Raw genomic sequence first — 17,469 nt, 5'->3', positions numbered from 1 at the left:
CACACGAGCGAGCGAAAAATAGCCGTTTGGCGGGACCCAGCAGCCTATATATAGGGCTCGCGCTTGTCTTCTCACTTTCCAAAAGTTCAAAACAGAGAGCGGGGAGAGAGAGGGCAGAGAAATCAGAAAATTGGGGGACGAATTTGATTTTTGCGTAGAGAATTGCTTTCTTTTCCAGCGATGAAGAAAGATTTTTGAGGAGAAACGCTTTCAGATGAGTATTGTTTCTTTGTTTTTCCCTCCTTCTTGGGGATGAGATTCTTCAAGTTCCGTGCTTTCTTGTTGCATATAACTGATTTATCTTCATCAAGCTCCCTGCTTTCTTGTTGCATATAACCGATTTATCTGTTATTTGCTTTCAATTATGACTTAAAGCCAAATTATGTGTGAATTTGTCCCTCTGCATGGGTTTGCATATAGTGGCTGAAGACCTCGATTTATGGATTCTTGCTTCCAATTGAGTCCCGATGGTGTGGATTGTTGTTTCCTTTAATTTTTTTAGGCTGGTTTTTACATGTTAGAAACTGAAGGTCTTAAGAATTTTTCTATCTGCCTCTATATTTTGTTGTATTTTAAGGGAGATCTAGACATTCTTTGTTTTATGTTGAAGCACTTTGAAAATAAAAAAAAAAAGACAAAAAGGAATCGAATACCAGTTATTTTTATAGAAGTTAAATGGCGTAAAATTGATTACCCGTTATTTGCACATGTTTATATCATGCTTGAAACCTACTCTGATAAATAAAAAAAAATGAAAAGAAGCCAGTAGATGATTGACTAGATATTTTGGCCTTAGATAATATGGGTGATTGATTCACAAACTCCTGGTAGTTTGAATAATATTCCTTCTGTCCTTTATGGCTTATTTTATCTGCTCGTATGCCTATTCATTTGATGGGTTATGGGTACTTTTTTTGTAAGCCGCAAAAGGATGGAAGGTATATGTCTAAACCACATGGAGTTTTTGAGTCATGCAACTAGATTATCCAGGGCAAAAAATATTAGAGAATACTTCTTGCTTCCAATTGAGTCCCAATGGTGTAGATTGTTGTTTCCTTTAATTTTTTTAGGCTGATTTTTACATTTTAGAAACTGAAGATCTTAAGAATTTTTCTGTCTGCCTCTCTATTTTGTTCTATTTTAAGGGAGATCTAGACATTCTTTTTTTTTTTATTTTATGTTGAAGCACTTTGAAAATAAAAAAATAAAGACAAAAAGGAATCGAATACCAGTTATTTTTATAGAAGTTAAATGGCATAAAATTGATTACCAGTTATCTGCACATGTTTATACCATGCTTGAAACCTACTCTGATAAAGAAAAAAAATGAAAAGAAGCAAGTAGATGATTGACTAGATATTTTGGCCTGAGATAATATAGGTGATTGAATCACAAACTCCTGGTAGTTTGAATACTATTCCATCTGTTCTTTATGGCTTATTTTATCTGCTCGTATGCCTATTCATTTGATGGGTTATGGGTACTTTTTTTTGTAAGCCGCAAAGGGGTAGAAGGTATATGTCTAAACCACATGGAGTTTTTGAGTCATGCAACTAGATTATCCAGGGCAAAAAATATTAGTGAATACTTATTGCTTACTTTTCGTACTTTGATTTAGTTTACTTTAGATTTTCTGTCGTGTGGTCTGTTTACGCTGTTGAATTATACAATTTATCTTTTCTTGCTTGTTTTTGCACCAGCTGTCTTTGATTATGCTTGAAATACTTACTGAAAGACATCTAGCTTTGTTTCAGTTGTGCTGCCCAGGCATGTTCTGTAGTAATTTGTCTATTGAATGATGGTATTCACTTAGATGGAAATTCTCAAAAAAAAGAGAAAAGAAAATGGACTTGTCTCAGTTACTAAAGACATATAATTGATTGCTGATAGTTTCTTTCGTTGTTGAATAGCAATAAATTGTTTCTTTCCCTCATTTATGCTTTGATTTTTCACTTGTGAGAATCCTCATGACCCACTTTTGGTTTCTTTGTATACCATTAGCCTTCAGTTTGAAGTACAGGTACTCTTTTGTAAGTTACAAGAGTCAGAAAATATATTGTTTAACTGTAAGAGGTCGTCTCCTATGGCAAAAATAACTTACCAAACTGCAACTTTCTTGTCCAATTCCCGTACTTCACTTTCATTTCATCTTCATATTGGTTTTTCCCATTGTTGGTTTAGCAGTATACTATTTGCCTGTCAACAGTGTCTCTACTTGTTTTTATCTTCCCTCTTTTATCAATGAGGAACTCCTAAATGAAAGTCCAGCCTATCTTAAGTGAATGATTTCTTTTCCCTCCGAGTTTGCTTTTAGATGGTTATATAAATTCTAGCCTTATTGCTGAGTTCTCCATTTTCTCCCAATTTTTCCTTTCATGAGGTTTATTTGGATAAACTTGTTTCTTGATTTTCTGCTTTTGAATTCTTGCTTTCTTGATTTATATTTTGGTTTCTTTTCAGCTGCTAGGAATTTGATCTTTGATACTTTGCAGGGGAAGTCATCTGGACGCATTGTTGTTAAAAAGCCTGCTCTCATTCTATCATTCTTTATGCATGATCTTTGTCTACTTCAAGCTCAAGGTAGGAGTAGTGCTTCATGTGTTTTTCTATTTTTCTCCAGCTTTTCCTTGTCTTATTCAACTGTCAGTGATCAACACCTCACATTTTAGAAATTGAAATAGAAAGATAAAGATATACTTCTTGAAGTACATGATTTTAGAACTCTTCTTATAGGGTTAGGTTTTTTCCCCTTGTTTAAATGGATATCCACTAAACATTCTGATTATGCTGAAATGATTGTAAAAGATAAAAAGAAATTTCCTGATCCCCTTTAAATGGCTGTAGTTGATTTATTACTATTCCTCCACGGGTTAAATAGCATGAAACAGTTATTACTGGTAACAGCATCCTTCTAAACTTTCAGATTACTAGCATGATTATCTATTCTCTCCAGTAGGCGCCCTTGATACTTATGGTCCCTTAAGAAGTTACATCAAAAAGATAATTTGGGGGACAACCAGTATCATGATATAATTGATGCTTCGAAATAATTTTACATTTCTCTATGGAATTCATGTAGATTATTGGACATTGTCGTACTTTCTTTCATATAGCTTCTAAAAGTCATTTCTCTAGGAAGAAATTTCAGCTTCCTGTCACCCCAGAGGGATGTCCCTTTCTATCCATCATTTCCTGTCTTTTGGTCTAATTTTCCTTTTCACCTGTCTTCAATTTTTCATGGAATTATTACTCTGCCTGTGCTCTTGTCTTTGGGTAACATGTCTTAGGCAAAGCCCTCAGTTTAGGTGCTATTCCATTTTCCCTTTTATACCTTATCTTATCTTCCTGTAATTTATCCATTTCATGGGGTATGAGTAGAATAGCATTTCACAAGCACTTTTGTACACTTTCAGAGATTTCATATCCATGTGAATAGGCCAAGAATTCACAAAGTGTATACAAAAACTATAAGTTGACCTATGATGTCCTTCCAATAGTCTAAACACATAAATTGAACTTTTTGGGCCTAAATAACATCCATCACAAATTTGCTTCCTTAATTGTTAGATTGAAAATTTGGTTCTAATGAAAGCCCTTTAGTTACTACCATCCATGGCACCATCTTTAGTGCTAGAGCAGCCAATTATGCATGTCTATCTCCTTTTTTTCTGGGATTTAAAATCCTGCAATTTTTTTGGGCCCTCATTACTGCAGGCATTTCCCACTTAGTTCCGGTAAGTTCATTAGTCTATATCTACTCTCTACAACCACCTCACAGTTAGATTTCAAATTTTCTAGCTTGATTTTTCTATTCTCTCCACTGGGTTTCATTCTCATATGGTATTGGCATAACTCAAAAATATATGGGGAGCACGTTGACTGATTGTGCAGTTTATTTCATACTTTAGCTTGAAAATAATTAAATCAATAGAAATATTAGTCAAAGTGCTTAAAGTAGGCTACAAGTCATTATTTACTAAACTTTTTTGGCCTCTAATAAGTGTAATTGCATGATTGAAGACCTTTTATGGTTTAAATGACGTGCCATTGGCCGTATTGGCTTATTTTATCTACTCATAAACCTATGAATTAGATAGGGAATGAGTTCTTTTTTTGTAAGCCAAAAAGGGGTAGATGATACCATATGGAGTTTTAGTCACGCAAGTACACTATTTTTGGCCAAAATTCTTAAGTGAATGATTTACTTGCTGCCTACATTAAAATCTTTGACTAATACGTCTAGTGACTTTAGACATTTTGAGACTGAAGAATGAAAAAAAACTGCACAATCGTCATTGAGCTCAGTTATATTTTTGATCTGTGCCAGTTATCATTAGAGATTGAAACCCAACAGAGATAATCCTAAATCACATTAGAAAATTTTGATTCTAATGTAGAAATGGCTGTAGATTGCTAATAGAGACTAATGAACTTAATGGAAAGCATTGGGTGATGCTTAGCGTAGTGAGGGACAAAAAAATGTTGGATTTTATCTCCAGAAAAGAGAAGATACGTATACAATTAGCTCCTCTAGCATTCCTGTAGGTGCCATGGAATCTATTTGGGTTTGTAAAAAATCTGGAATGTTGTCAATGACTTTAATAAGTGGTGCTTTTGGAGAAAAAATAAAAAGGTTAATTAGAAACTGAAACATAGGTTCTGGAAATCCCAAGAATTACAAGAAAGCATATTGCACCAAGGTTTATATGTTGGTTTTTACCATTCGATGAGGTTAATGGCAAAAGGTGACAAGAACATACTAAGTTTAGTGTGGAATTCATATATTTGTTCCGAGTTTAGTTCCATTGCTGGCAAATATAGGACTCTTTCTGACGTCATACTTTAGAGTTTATGTATTCAGATGGTGACACAATGAACTATGTATGATGTCTCATTAGATTCTGAGATTTTGTTGGATTTTATCTGATGTAGTTGAGTGACTTGAAATTTATCTGTCAGTTATAATTTTTGAATATTGACAATAGATTTTTTGGTAGATAAGTTGTGCTCTAGTGAAATAATTGGGAAAGGAAAAAATGTTAATAAAATTTGAAACTGAGGTTCTGGAAATCCTGATTCAAAAATGCAAATTTTGCAATGGCTCGTTTGGAGGTTGTTTTTGACCAATCTACAAGGTTTAAGGCAAAGGGTGACCAATCTAGCAAGCTTAGTAAGTATCTTGTGGAACTGTGAAGAGTTTTATCCCTTTGCAAGTTAAAGTTTGACTCTTGTAGTAAGGATGTTGCCTTGTAGGGTTTAAATTGAATATTTGGATGGTGATAGGAGGAGTAAAGTAATTTGCATCTTGTTGGATTCCGATATTGTGTTGGGTAATTGAAATTAATATAGGTGAGTTACCTGGAATTTATTTGTGAGATTGTTACGAGTTTGGGAAATAGTCAACAAATCTTATGTTGAATAAGTAGTGTTCTGGTGAAATAAGTTGGAGATCTAAAAAGTGTCATTAGAAAGTGAAATCTCAGATTCTAGAAATCCTGAAGAATGACAAGAAAGCATGTTGCACCAAGGTTCATTTAGAGGTTGTCTTGTTACGATTTCTACAAAATAATTTAGTTTTTCTCTGTGGAGTTCATGTAGGCAATTGAACATGATTGTAGTTTCTTTGATATAGCTTCCAAGAGTCATTTTTCTAGGATGGAACTTCAGCTTGCTATCAGGCCCCAGGGATAGGCCTTTTTATCCATCATTTCTTGTGTTGTCTGATATTCATTTTCACCTTTCTTCAATTCTTTTATTGGAATTATTACCCTGAAAATGCTCCTGTCTTTGGGTTACATTTCCCTTTTTTTATCTTATCTTCTTGTAAACCTATCCACTTCCTTGGGTATGAGTATTTCCTAAAGCCACAAGGGAATGGAATAGCATATCACAAACAATTTTGTACCCGTGCAAAGATTTCATGTACATAACAGTAGGCCAAGAATTCACAAAATGGTATATGAAAATTGTTAGTGACCTATGAAGTCCTTCCAATAGTCTGAACTCATAAAAGTGAACTCTTTTGATCCAAACAACATCAACTTCATATTTGCATTCTTGATTTTTAGATTGAAAATCTGGTTCTAATGAAAGCCCTTTATGTATTACTATCCGTGCCACCATCTTCAGCGTTAGAGGAGCCAATTGTTCTTGCCTATCTCATTTTTTCTGAGAACTAAACTTCTGCAATTTTTTTGGCCCTCACTACTGTCTACATTACTGACTTGATTCCAAAAAGTTCATTAGTCGATGTCAACTGTCTACAAACACCTCTCAATTGGATTTCAACTTTTCCAGCATGATTTTCTATTCAACCCAAGTTACCAATTTATGATAACTAATCATCCAAACCAAACTTTCTGAGTTCACCGTTGGTATTTGGACCTCACTAGTGAGTGAAAATTAGCTATTTACCAGCACCCAGTAGCCTCTACATAAAGCTCGCAGTTGTATTCTCCATTTCAAAAAATTCAAAGAAGTGAGAGAGGGGGGAGAGTGAGCAGAAAGGTTTGTATGAAGAGAATTGCTTTCATTTCTAGCAGTGAATAAAGATTTTTGAGAGAAAAACTTTCAGATAAGTATTATTTCTTTACTATTTCTACCCCCCTTCCCCTTCTTGGAGATGAAATTCCTCAAGTTCTATGCTTTCTTGCTGCATATAATTGATTTATCTGTTATTTGATATCGATTATGACTTAAAGCCAAATTATTTTTGAATTTTTCACTGTACATGGGTTTGCATAAAGTGGCTGTAGATTTATGGATTCTTGCTTCCGATTGAGTTCTGATCATGTAGATTGCTGTTTTATTTAATTTGTTTTAGTCTGGTTTATACATGTTAGAAACTGAAGGTCTTAAAAATTTTTGTCTGCCTCTCTATTTTGTTCTGTTTTAAGGAAGATCTAGACAATCTTTGTTTTTGTGTTGAAGCACTTTGAAAATAAAAAAAAAAGACAAAAATGAATTGAATACCAGTTATTTCTATAGAAGTTAAATGGCATAAAATTGTTCACCAGTTATTTGTACATGTTTCTATCGTGCTTGAAGGGATTAGAGTAGTTATTTGATCTTGGTAGTTTGAATACTATTCCATCTGTCCTTTATGGCTTATTTTATCTGCTCGTATGCCTATTCATTTGATGGGTTGTGGGTACTTTTTTTGTAAGCCGCAAAGGGATAGGAGGTATATGTCTAAACCACATGGAGTTTTTGAGTCATGCAACTAGATTATCCAGGGCAAAAAATATTAGTGAATACTTTTGCTTACTTTTAGCATTTTGATTAGTTTACTTTAGATTTTCTGTCGTGTGGTCTGTTTACACTGTTGAATTATACAATTTATCTTTTCTTGCTTGTTTTTGCACCGGCTGTCTTTGGTTATGCTAGAAATACTTACTGAAAGACATCTAGCTTAGTTTCAGTTATGCTGCCCAGGCATGTTCTGTAGTAACTTGTCTATTGAATGATGGCATTTGCTTAGATGGAAATTCTCAAAAAAAAGAGAAAAGAAAATGGACTTGTCTCAGTTACTAAAGACTTAGAATTGATTGCTGAGAGTTTCTTTAGTTGTTGAATGGCAATAAATTGTTGCTTTCCCTCATTTGTGCTTTGATTTTTCACTCATGAGAATATGCATGACCCACTTTTGATTTTTCTGTCTGCCTCTCTATTTTGTTCTGTTTTAAGGGAGATCTAGACATTCTTTGTTTTATGTTGAAGCACTTTGAAAGTCAAAAAAAAAGACAAAAAGGAATTGAATGCCAGTTATTTCTATAGAAGTTAAATGGCATAAAATTGATCACCAGTTATTTGCACAGGTTTATATCATGCTTGAAACCTATTCTGACAGAAGAAAAAAATGAAAAAGAAACCAGTAGATGATTGACTGGATTTTTTGGCCTTAGATAATATAGGTGATTGAATCACAAACTCCCGGTGGTTTGAATACTATTCCATCTGTCCTTTATGGCTTATTTTATCTGCTCGTATGCCTATTCTTTTTTTTTCACAAACGTTAATATCGGTGTATATATTAACACTTGAAAATACAAGGGTCAATTAAAAAAAGGAGCCTCAACCCTCCAATCATTGTTGGCTGCTTCTATTAGCCGAACTAGAAAGTTGTTTACCCATTCCATGTCATTAACTACCTTTGTTGCAAAATGTGCTAACCTATGACTTCCTACATTAGCTAATCTAGGTACAAAATAGACTGTGCAAAATGGTTCCTATTTCAAAACCTTGAATTAGGTCGTCAATGTCTTCCAGAATGGTTGCGATATGACCATCCTGCACATTGTTGGTTTTGATCTGGTCAATTGCTGTTTTACAGTCTGATAGTGATTCTATTTTCCTCCAACCTGCTTGTCTTGCCATTTGGAGTGCCATTCTAATGGTTAAAGTTTCTTCCATTAGAGCTTCTCCCTTCTTTGTTTCCACTACACCGATTGCTCTTATGATGTTTCTTGTCCAGTTCTTTACTATTATTCCCTCTCCCGTTCTGATCATTTTTGCATTGATAGAAACATCCGTATTGATTATGATGATTCCTTCTTTTGGTGGCTCTCCCAACTGTTCTCCCTAATTTGGACCTGCTCCTCCTTCTTTGTCCCTTTTTTCTTTTTCTGTTGCCTCTTCAAATTCAATCCACTCTTGTTGTGCCTTTAGAATTATTTCTCTTGCTTCTCCTTTTTGTTGTTCGAACACTGACCCGTTTGCTGTCAGGTCGATCCGTTCCATTCCCTGCACCATTGTCCCTGTCTAAACTACTGCTTTGCACCATCTCCACAGGTTGTTTTAGAGATCCTTTAATCCTTCCTATCTCACTGGTTCTAATCTCCACATTATTTGGGCAGTTGGACATTGAAAAAACATGTGTTCCATCGTTTCTACTTCCTTTCCACACACTCTGCAAATTTTGTCTCCTTTGCCTGTTCTATTGTGGATTGTTTCTTTAACAGCTAAACTATTCTGCGAGCACTTCCAGATGCAGTGTTTCAGCTTGGGTTTGAGGTTTAGTTTCCAAAGTTGTTTCCAGATGCTATGCTTTCTGATCTCCCAGTTTGTTTCCTCTTCTATGCTTTCTCTTCTTCTTTCATCGCTCCTTTCCTGCACTGCATTTGCATAGCCTGTCCTCACTGTGTAAACTCCAGACTTTGAAAAGCTCCAGAAGAACCTATCATGTCTTTTGAACAAACTGAGTGGCATGCTGGCTATTTACTCTCTGCCCTCTTGATTGAAGATTTCCTGCAGGATGTCTATATTCCATCTTCCATCTTTTATTAGCTGATTCACAGTTTGCAACTGGCAGTTTTGAGGGCATCTTGTGGTTACTTTGCCTGTTTTATATCCCATTACCCATCTGTCCTTCCATATGTTCACCTGGCTTCCTTCTCCTACTCTTTTCCTAAGGCCTCTTTGTAACAATCTCCATGCACTATGTATGCTTTTCCATGTCCATGAAGTTGATTGAGGAGGATTAGTTTCAAGAGCATTAGTGTCCTTTAGGTACTTTGCTTTGATCACTTTACTCATTAGCAGATTTGGGTGAGAGATGATTTGCCAAAGTTGCTTAGCAAGTAAAGCTTCATTAAAAGCTTCTAAGTCTCTGAAACCCAGTCTCCCCTTCCCTTTGATTTCAGATAATTTCCTCCAACTTATCCAGTGCATTTTCCTGTCCTGCTGATTACTTCTTTACCAGAAATTCCCTATACACTTGCATATATCCTTGCATAGTCCATTTAGGCAGTTTAAAACAGGCCATATGCCAAAATCACTGACTTTATCAGGACTTCCTTCCCTGCTAAGCTCAGCATTTTGTTTCTCCATCCTTTTAGTTTGTTTGTCACTGAGCTCTTGATGTAACCAAATACTTGGTTCTTTGATCATCCTATTGCCATTGGCAGTCCCAAGTACCTGCCATTACTGCTTCCTTCATGCTTCCAAGTTCCTCACAGACTGCTTTCCTGACATGTATTGGGGTATTCCTACTGAAATACACAGTTGATTTTTCAAAATTTATCAGCTGTCCTGATGCATTTGAGTATTTCTGTAGGCATACCAGCTCGTATGCCTATTCATTTGATGGGTTATGGGTCCCTTTTTTGTAAGTCGCAGAGGGATAGAAGGCATATGTTTAAACCACTTGGAGTTTTTGAGTCATGCAACTAGATTATCCGGGGCAAAAAATTTTAGTGAATACTTATTGCTTACTTTTAAAACATTGATTAGTTTACTTTAGATTTTCTGTCACGCGGTCTATTTATGCTATTGGATTATACATTGTCTTTTCTTGCTTGTTTTTGCATCACCTGTCTTTGGTTATGCTGGAAATTCTTATTGAAAGACATGTTGCTTAGTTTCAGTTATGCCCATGCATCTTCTGTATTAGTTTACCTATTGAATGATGGTATTCCTTTCTGTTATATCTTGGATGATACCTAACTGATGTTGATCCTTAGATGGAAATTCTCAAAAATAAAACAGGGACTTGTCTCAGTGGCTAAAGACTTAGAATTAATTGATGATAATTTCTTTAGTTGTTAAATGGAAATAAATTGTTGCTTCCCTCACTTAGCCTTTGATTTTTTTACTTGGGACAGTGCACATGATCCGCTTTTGGTTTCTTTGTATACCATCTGCCTTCATTTTGAGGTGTAGATACTCTTTCGATGGGTTGCAAACTGTAAATGGTGAAGTTGTCTCCTAAGGTAAAAATAACTTACCACAAGCTGCAACTCTCTTTTCCAGTTCCCGTATTTCACTTTCATTTCAGTGTCGTTTCCCCAGTTGTTGGTTTGGTAGTATACTATTTGCTAGTCAACAGTGTCTCTACTTGTTTTTATCTTCCCTCTTTTGTCAATAAGGAACTCCAGAATGAAAGTCCTACTGCCTATCTTAAATGACTGGCCTCTCGTTTCCCTCCAAGTTTGCTTTTAGATGTTTATATAGATTCTAGCCTTATTGCTGAGTTCTCCATTTTCTCCCAATTTTTTCTTTCTTGAGGTTTCTTTGGATAAACTTGTTTCTTGATTTTCTGTTTTTGATTTCTTGCTTTCTTGATCATTGTACTTTGGTTTCTTTTCATTTGCTACTAATTGATCTTTGATACTTTAAATGGGAATTCATCTGGGGGCGCTTTGTTGTTAAAAAGTCCACTTTCATTCTCTTGTTCTATGTGCATGATTTTCGTCTACTTCAAGGTAGGAGTAGGGTTTCTTGTGGTTTGTCAAGATGGTGACACGAGTAACTAAGTACTGCATCTTTTTGGATTCTAACTAATTTAGATGAATTACTTGGGATTTTTCTTGTGTTTGTACACATTTCGAGTATTGTCATTGATTTTATGGTAAATAAGTATTATTGTGGTGAAGTAAATGGAGATTACAAAAATAGGTTTAAGAATCTAAAACATGGTATTGAGATAAGTAGTATTTAGATTTGTCTAGAGTTTGCCCTTTGTAGGCATACACAGGACTCTTATGTAAAGATTTTGCACTTTAGGTATCTATTGAATATTCAAATGGTGATAGGAAGAACAATGTATATTTGCATCTTGTTAGATTCTAATTGATTGAAGTGAGTTGTTGGGATTTATTTGTAGGTTGGCAAATATCTGGAGTATCGCCAGTGAACTTTATGATGGATTACTAGTGTTCTGGTAAAATAAATGGAGAAAAGAAGAAAGGTTATTTGGAACAGAAACTTAGGTTTGAGAAATTCCAAATATTACAAGGAAGAATATTGCAGTAAGGCAATTTGGTGGTGGTTTTTCACCATTCTACAAGGCTTAAGACAGAGTAACCAGAACATACCAAGTTTAGAGTTTGCTGGTGCTGTGCGGAGTTTGGTTCCTTTGCAAGCATTTAGAGACTCATATACAACTACATTTCACTTCAGGATTTAGATTGATTGTCCATATGGTAACATGAGGAACTAAGTATTGCATCTTTTGGGATTCTTTCTAATTTAGATTTGTGGCTTGAAATTTGTTTGTCGGTTGTTAAATATCTGGTGTATTGCCGATGAAATTCATGATCAATTAGTAGTGTTCTGGTTAAATAAATGATGAAAAGGAAAAAGGTTATTTAGAAAAGAAACTTAGCTTCGACAAATCCTAAGATTTACAAGCATATTGCAGCTAGGTTCATTTGTTTTTTTTTTTTTTTTGCCATTCTACAAGGCTCAAGGCAAAGGGTAACCGAAACATACCAAGTTTAGTTAGTAGTTTGCTGGTGTTCTGAAGAGTTTGGTTCCTTTGCAGGCAATTATAGCACTTATATACAAGGTCGTGACACAAGGAACTTTGGGATTTAAATTGAATGTCTAGATGGTGACACAAGGAACTAAGTATAGCATCTTTTTTGGATTCTATCTAATCTAGGTCAGTCACTTGAGATTTTATCTATGGGTTTGTTAAGATCTGGAGTATTACCAATTATTTTGGGGTAGGCAAGATGCATTGTGGTGAAATAAATGTAGAAAAGAAAAATAGTCTTTAGAATCTGAAAGTAAGCTTCTAGAAATTCCAGATTTACAAGAAAGCTCATTGTAGCGAGGTCCATTGGAGAGGTTGTTTTTGACCATTCTACAAGTTTTAAGCTAGAGTAACCAGAACATATTAGGCTTAGTAAGAAGTTACGTGAATTGTCAGAGTTTTGTTCTTTGCAGGCAATTATTGGACTCTTACTTAATGACATTGCACTTGTGGTATTCAAATGGGTGACAGGTGGAAAATGTATATGCGCATTTGATTTGAGATTTTGTTGCATTATAATTAATTTAGGTTAGTTGCTTGGAATCTATTTTTGTTAAAAATCTGGAATGTTGCCAATCACTTTAGTGGTAGATAAGTAGTGTCTCAGAGAAACGAAAAAGGTCAATTAGAAACTGAAACTTAATGATATTGCACTTTAGCATTTAATTGTAGTATTCGAATGGGTGACAGGTGGAATAAAGTATATGCGCGTTGGATTTTGAGATCTTGTTGGATTATAATTAATCTAGGTTAGTTGCTTGGAATCTATTTGAGTTTGTTAAAAATTTGGAATGTTGCCAATGACTTTAACGGTAGATAAGTAGTGTTTTGGAGAAAAGAAAGGTTAATTAGAAACTGGAACTTAGGTTCTTCAAATCACAAGAATTACTAGAAAGCATATTACGCCAAGGTTCATTTGGACGTTGTTTTGTCCAGAGTTAAGCAAATTGTGCAGAGTGAGGACTCTGTAATGAGGATGCAATTTAACTTTTGATTTGAGTGTTCAAATCGGTGACAGGTGGAACAGAGTGTATGCGCATCTTATTGAATTCTGAGATTTTGTTTGGATTCTAATTAATCTAGGTGTGTTACTTGGAATCTATTTGGATTTGTAAAAAATATGAAATGTCGTCAATGACTTTAATGATAGATAAGTGATGTTTTTGGAGAAAAGAGAAAATGTCAATTAGAAACTGCAACTTAGGTTCTAGATATCCCTGGAATTACAAGAAAGTATATTGCACCAAGGTTTATCGTATGGCAATGAGTGACATGAACATAAAAGTTTAGTATGAAATTAGTAGATTTGTGCGAAGTTTAGTTGCTTTGCAGCCAAATATAGGACACCATGAACCAGAATTACATCTTTTTGGATTCCGAGATTTTGTTGGATTCTATCTTAATATAGGTGAGTTACTTGGAATAAATGGTTCGGTTTGTTTTGGTTTTTGAATATTGGTGGTAGATAAATTGTGCTCTGGTGAAATAAACAGGAAAAACAAAAAAAATGTTAATAAAATTTGAATTCAGGTTCTGGAAATCCTAAAGAATTACAAAAAAGCATATTGCACAACAGTTCATTTGGAGGCTGTTTTTGACCAGTCTATAAGGTTTAAGCCAAAGAATAGCCAGAATATGCCAAGCCAAGTGAGTAGTAAGTGGAATTGTGCAGGGTTTTTTCCCTTTGCAGGTAAAAATTTGACTCTTGTAGCAAGTATTTTGCATCTCGTTGGATTCTCATATTGTGTTAAGGATTTGAAATTAATCCAGGTTTGTTACCTGGAGTGAGTTACCAGGATTTGAAATTAATCTGGGGTTGAGACAAATTGGAAGATAGTCAACAAATCTTATGTTGAATAAGTGGTATTCTGGTCAAATAAATTGGAGACATAAAAGGTGTGGTTAGAAATAGGGGTGTAATCGAGTCGAGTCGAGTCGAATTCAAATAGTGCACTACTCGAATTCGACTTGAATTAAAAAACTCGAACTAGAGCTTGTGAAAGTTAAGCTCGAACTAAAGCTCGATTTTATATTGCACTACCCGAGTTCTAGTGTATGCTTATCAAATCCAATCAAGCCTAATCGAACTTAAAAAATATAAATTTATATTTTATATAATTTTAAACAAGAGACAAAATAGACATTTCATATTAATAAATAAAAAATTAAAAATAACATATATATGCGAAGGTCGATTAAGCTCGAGTTTTGACTGAGCAAACTCGCGAGCTACTCGATTAAGTTCGACTTGTTTGCACCCTTCGTTAGAAAGTATAGCTTAGATTGAAGAATTACAAGAAAGTATGTTGCAACATGGTTCATTTGGAGGTTCTCTTGTTACCCTTTCTTTAAGAAAGCATGTTGCGTCATGGTTCATAGCAAAAGATTTGCTTTATTTACACAGAGAGGAAGAAAAGTCTGTGTTGGGGTGAGGGGTAGAAAGCAAGAGAGTTAGATAGAGTAGAAAAATCAGAAAATTGAAGTGAATGGTTTTTCGAGGAGAAAAATTTTAGATGAGTATCATTTCTGTACTTTTTCTTTTTTGTAGACATGAGATTCTTCAATTTTTGTGCTTTGTTGCTATTAGGGTTGCAAACGAGTCGACTCAAGTCGAATTTTGGCCTAATCGATTGAGTTTTGATTTAGTTTTAGTAAGTTTGAACTCGATCTCGAGTTCAACGAGCTATCAATTTAAAGTTCGAACTCAAGTTTGACTTGAATTCGAGTCGAGTTCGAACTCGAAAAAATAAAAAATAATTATTTTATTTTTTTAAAAAATAAATAAAATAATATTTTTTTAAAAAAAAATAATAAAATATTAGGAATATATATGTAATATATATATGTATATATACACACGTGAACTCGCGAGCCAACTTATGAACTAACGAGTTTAATATTTTTGAACTAGAGTTCGAGTTCGAATTCAATTTGACCAGTTCGAGTTCAACTCGAGTTCGATAACTTTGACTCGAACGGCTCGCGAGCGGTTTCATTTATTTGCAACCTTAGTTGTTATACTTCTAATGATTAATCCATTTTATGCTTCCAATTTTGACCTAATATCAATTATCCGTGAATTTGTAAATGTAAATGGGCATGTCTGTATTTATTGATTCGTGCTTCCAATTTGGTACTAATTTAGCAGGGTACTATGTTTTAGATTGTTTGAGTCATTATTATTTAGTGTAATTTTCTTGTTCTGGAGCATATTAAAAAGAGAAAAAAGAAATGAAAAGAAATTGAACACTATCCATTTGTACACTTGTTAAATAGGGGAAAAGTTGATTACCATTTATTCTAGGGTTAAAAATAAAAAAATCTCTTGTGGTATACCTAATATACAGAAAAACTTCATGTGATTTTAAAACATACAAAACAACATCTTATGTTTTGAATTAAATTATAAACTAACAAAATTCGTTAAATTTAACGGAATCCAGTAAATTTAACAGAAAATTTAACGAAATTCGATAAATTTAACAGTAAACATAATAGAATTTGATGAGTCTAATAGTCGAGATCGTCATTTTCGTTAAATTTAACAAATTCTGTTAGTTTACGTTCAAAATATGAGGTGTCGTTTTGTCTGTTTCACCTCTCCCTAGGGCGAATCCTAGAGTATCAGCGGGACGCCTGTTTAACTCTCGTCAAGACTTATGCGCTCATTCAACCTTAATAAAGGCTCACAATTAATCATAGACTTAATTAAAAAATATTTAGAATATACAACTCCAAAACTCTTAAGTATACCATTACAATTACAATTCAAAATACCCAAGTATAACAAAATTTACACTTTAACGGTCTTTAATAACATACAAAAGCATACTAGTTTCAACCAAAAGTTGCTAGTCTAGAACTTCTAACTTTCACCTCCAAAACCTGTTAAGGAAAACAAATTTAAAGGAATGAACTAACGCTCAATGAGGTTAAGAAAATCAAGCAAGTAAGCAAGTAGCACCAATTAATTAAATAATATACTTGAAAGCAACGTTCACATGAAATTTCATTTGAGTGCATAAGTAAAAATTAAACACACATGAAAGGATACTGGAGCTCTCAGGAGTTATTTCCACGTCTCGACCGATATAAGTCATTTGGGGTTGACTCTCCGTCAACTCAAGTCGTAACATGAACGGAGTGTTTCACTTACTATCTCCATTCAACATAACGTCCATTCGGATCCGAAATTAAACATTCATGTAGTGACAATACTATTCGAGTATGCCAAACGAGATCTCAAAAGATCAAACTATATTATTTTTCAAGGTTCACCAAACTTCTTGACCAAATCCTTGCCTGCTCGAGTTACAAGATTAACCATTGGGTTGGAGCGTCTCCACAATTATAATTAGTTGATGAGATAACGCTCCAATCGATTTAGAATTGTTTATGGCTATGAGTCTGTATGAGAGGCACTTCCCACCCGAATAGGGTGTGGTACATGCTGCCGCTCAGTGCTCACGAGTAAAACATGTTCGAGTATAAGTGCAAGTCATATACATTCATTTAACAAGTATCATTCAATCAAGAGAGAGAGTGGACGAGGGAAGTAAAGTACACTCTCGCATCGGCAAGTTCACGTATCATATAGCACTTGTACAAATATCATTTCAATTATGGTAACATTTAACATGCACTTGACACTCACCAAGAGTCAAGAGCAAAACAAGAGCAAAGCGAGAGATCAGACAAGCTCCTCAGGATTCTTTTGACCACCTGAAACATGTACAATCACGATTATTTAGGTACTCAACCAAAACTAATAAGAAAAATATTTTCTTGCTATTCACTTTCAAGATCACAAGTTCGAATTAAGTTAAAGGAGTTTTTGTCGCTAAATCATAAAATAATACTCAAAGAGAATTCAAAAGTTATTTTCGAGTCAAATCTTGACAAAAACCCTCAGTTCTAAAAGAAAGTACCATACTTAACTTTTGGCACGAAAATCGAGAAAATGGAAGATGGTTTTCTTCTCTCAAAAGTTCTAGTCCTACGCCCAAATTTTAGAATATAAGGAGCATTCACATTTTCTAAACTAATGGAGTCAGATCCATCCCCTAATTGAGTTGATTAAGAAAAATGAAAAATTTATGTGGAGTTCTAAATGTGAAAAAAATTTTCAAGAGTTGAAGAGACGATTGACAAGAGTACCTGTCTTAGCCTTACATAATGAAAAAGATAGTTTTGTGATTTACACAGATACTTCA

Source organism: Coffea arabica, chromosome 6e, assembly GCF_036785885.1.
Source record: "Coffea arabica cultivar ET-39 chromosome 6e, Coffea Arabica ET-39 HiFi, whole genome shotgun sequence".
Classification (NCBI taxonomy): Eukaryota; Viridiplantae; Streptophyta; class Magnoliopsida; order Gentianales; family Rubiaceae; genus Coffea; species Coffea arabica.
The sequence above is the reverse complement of the archived record's forward strand: the minus strand, read 5'-3'. Positions refer to the sequence as shown.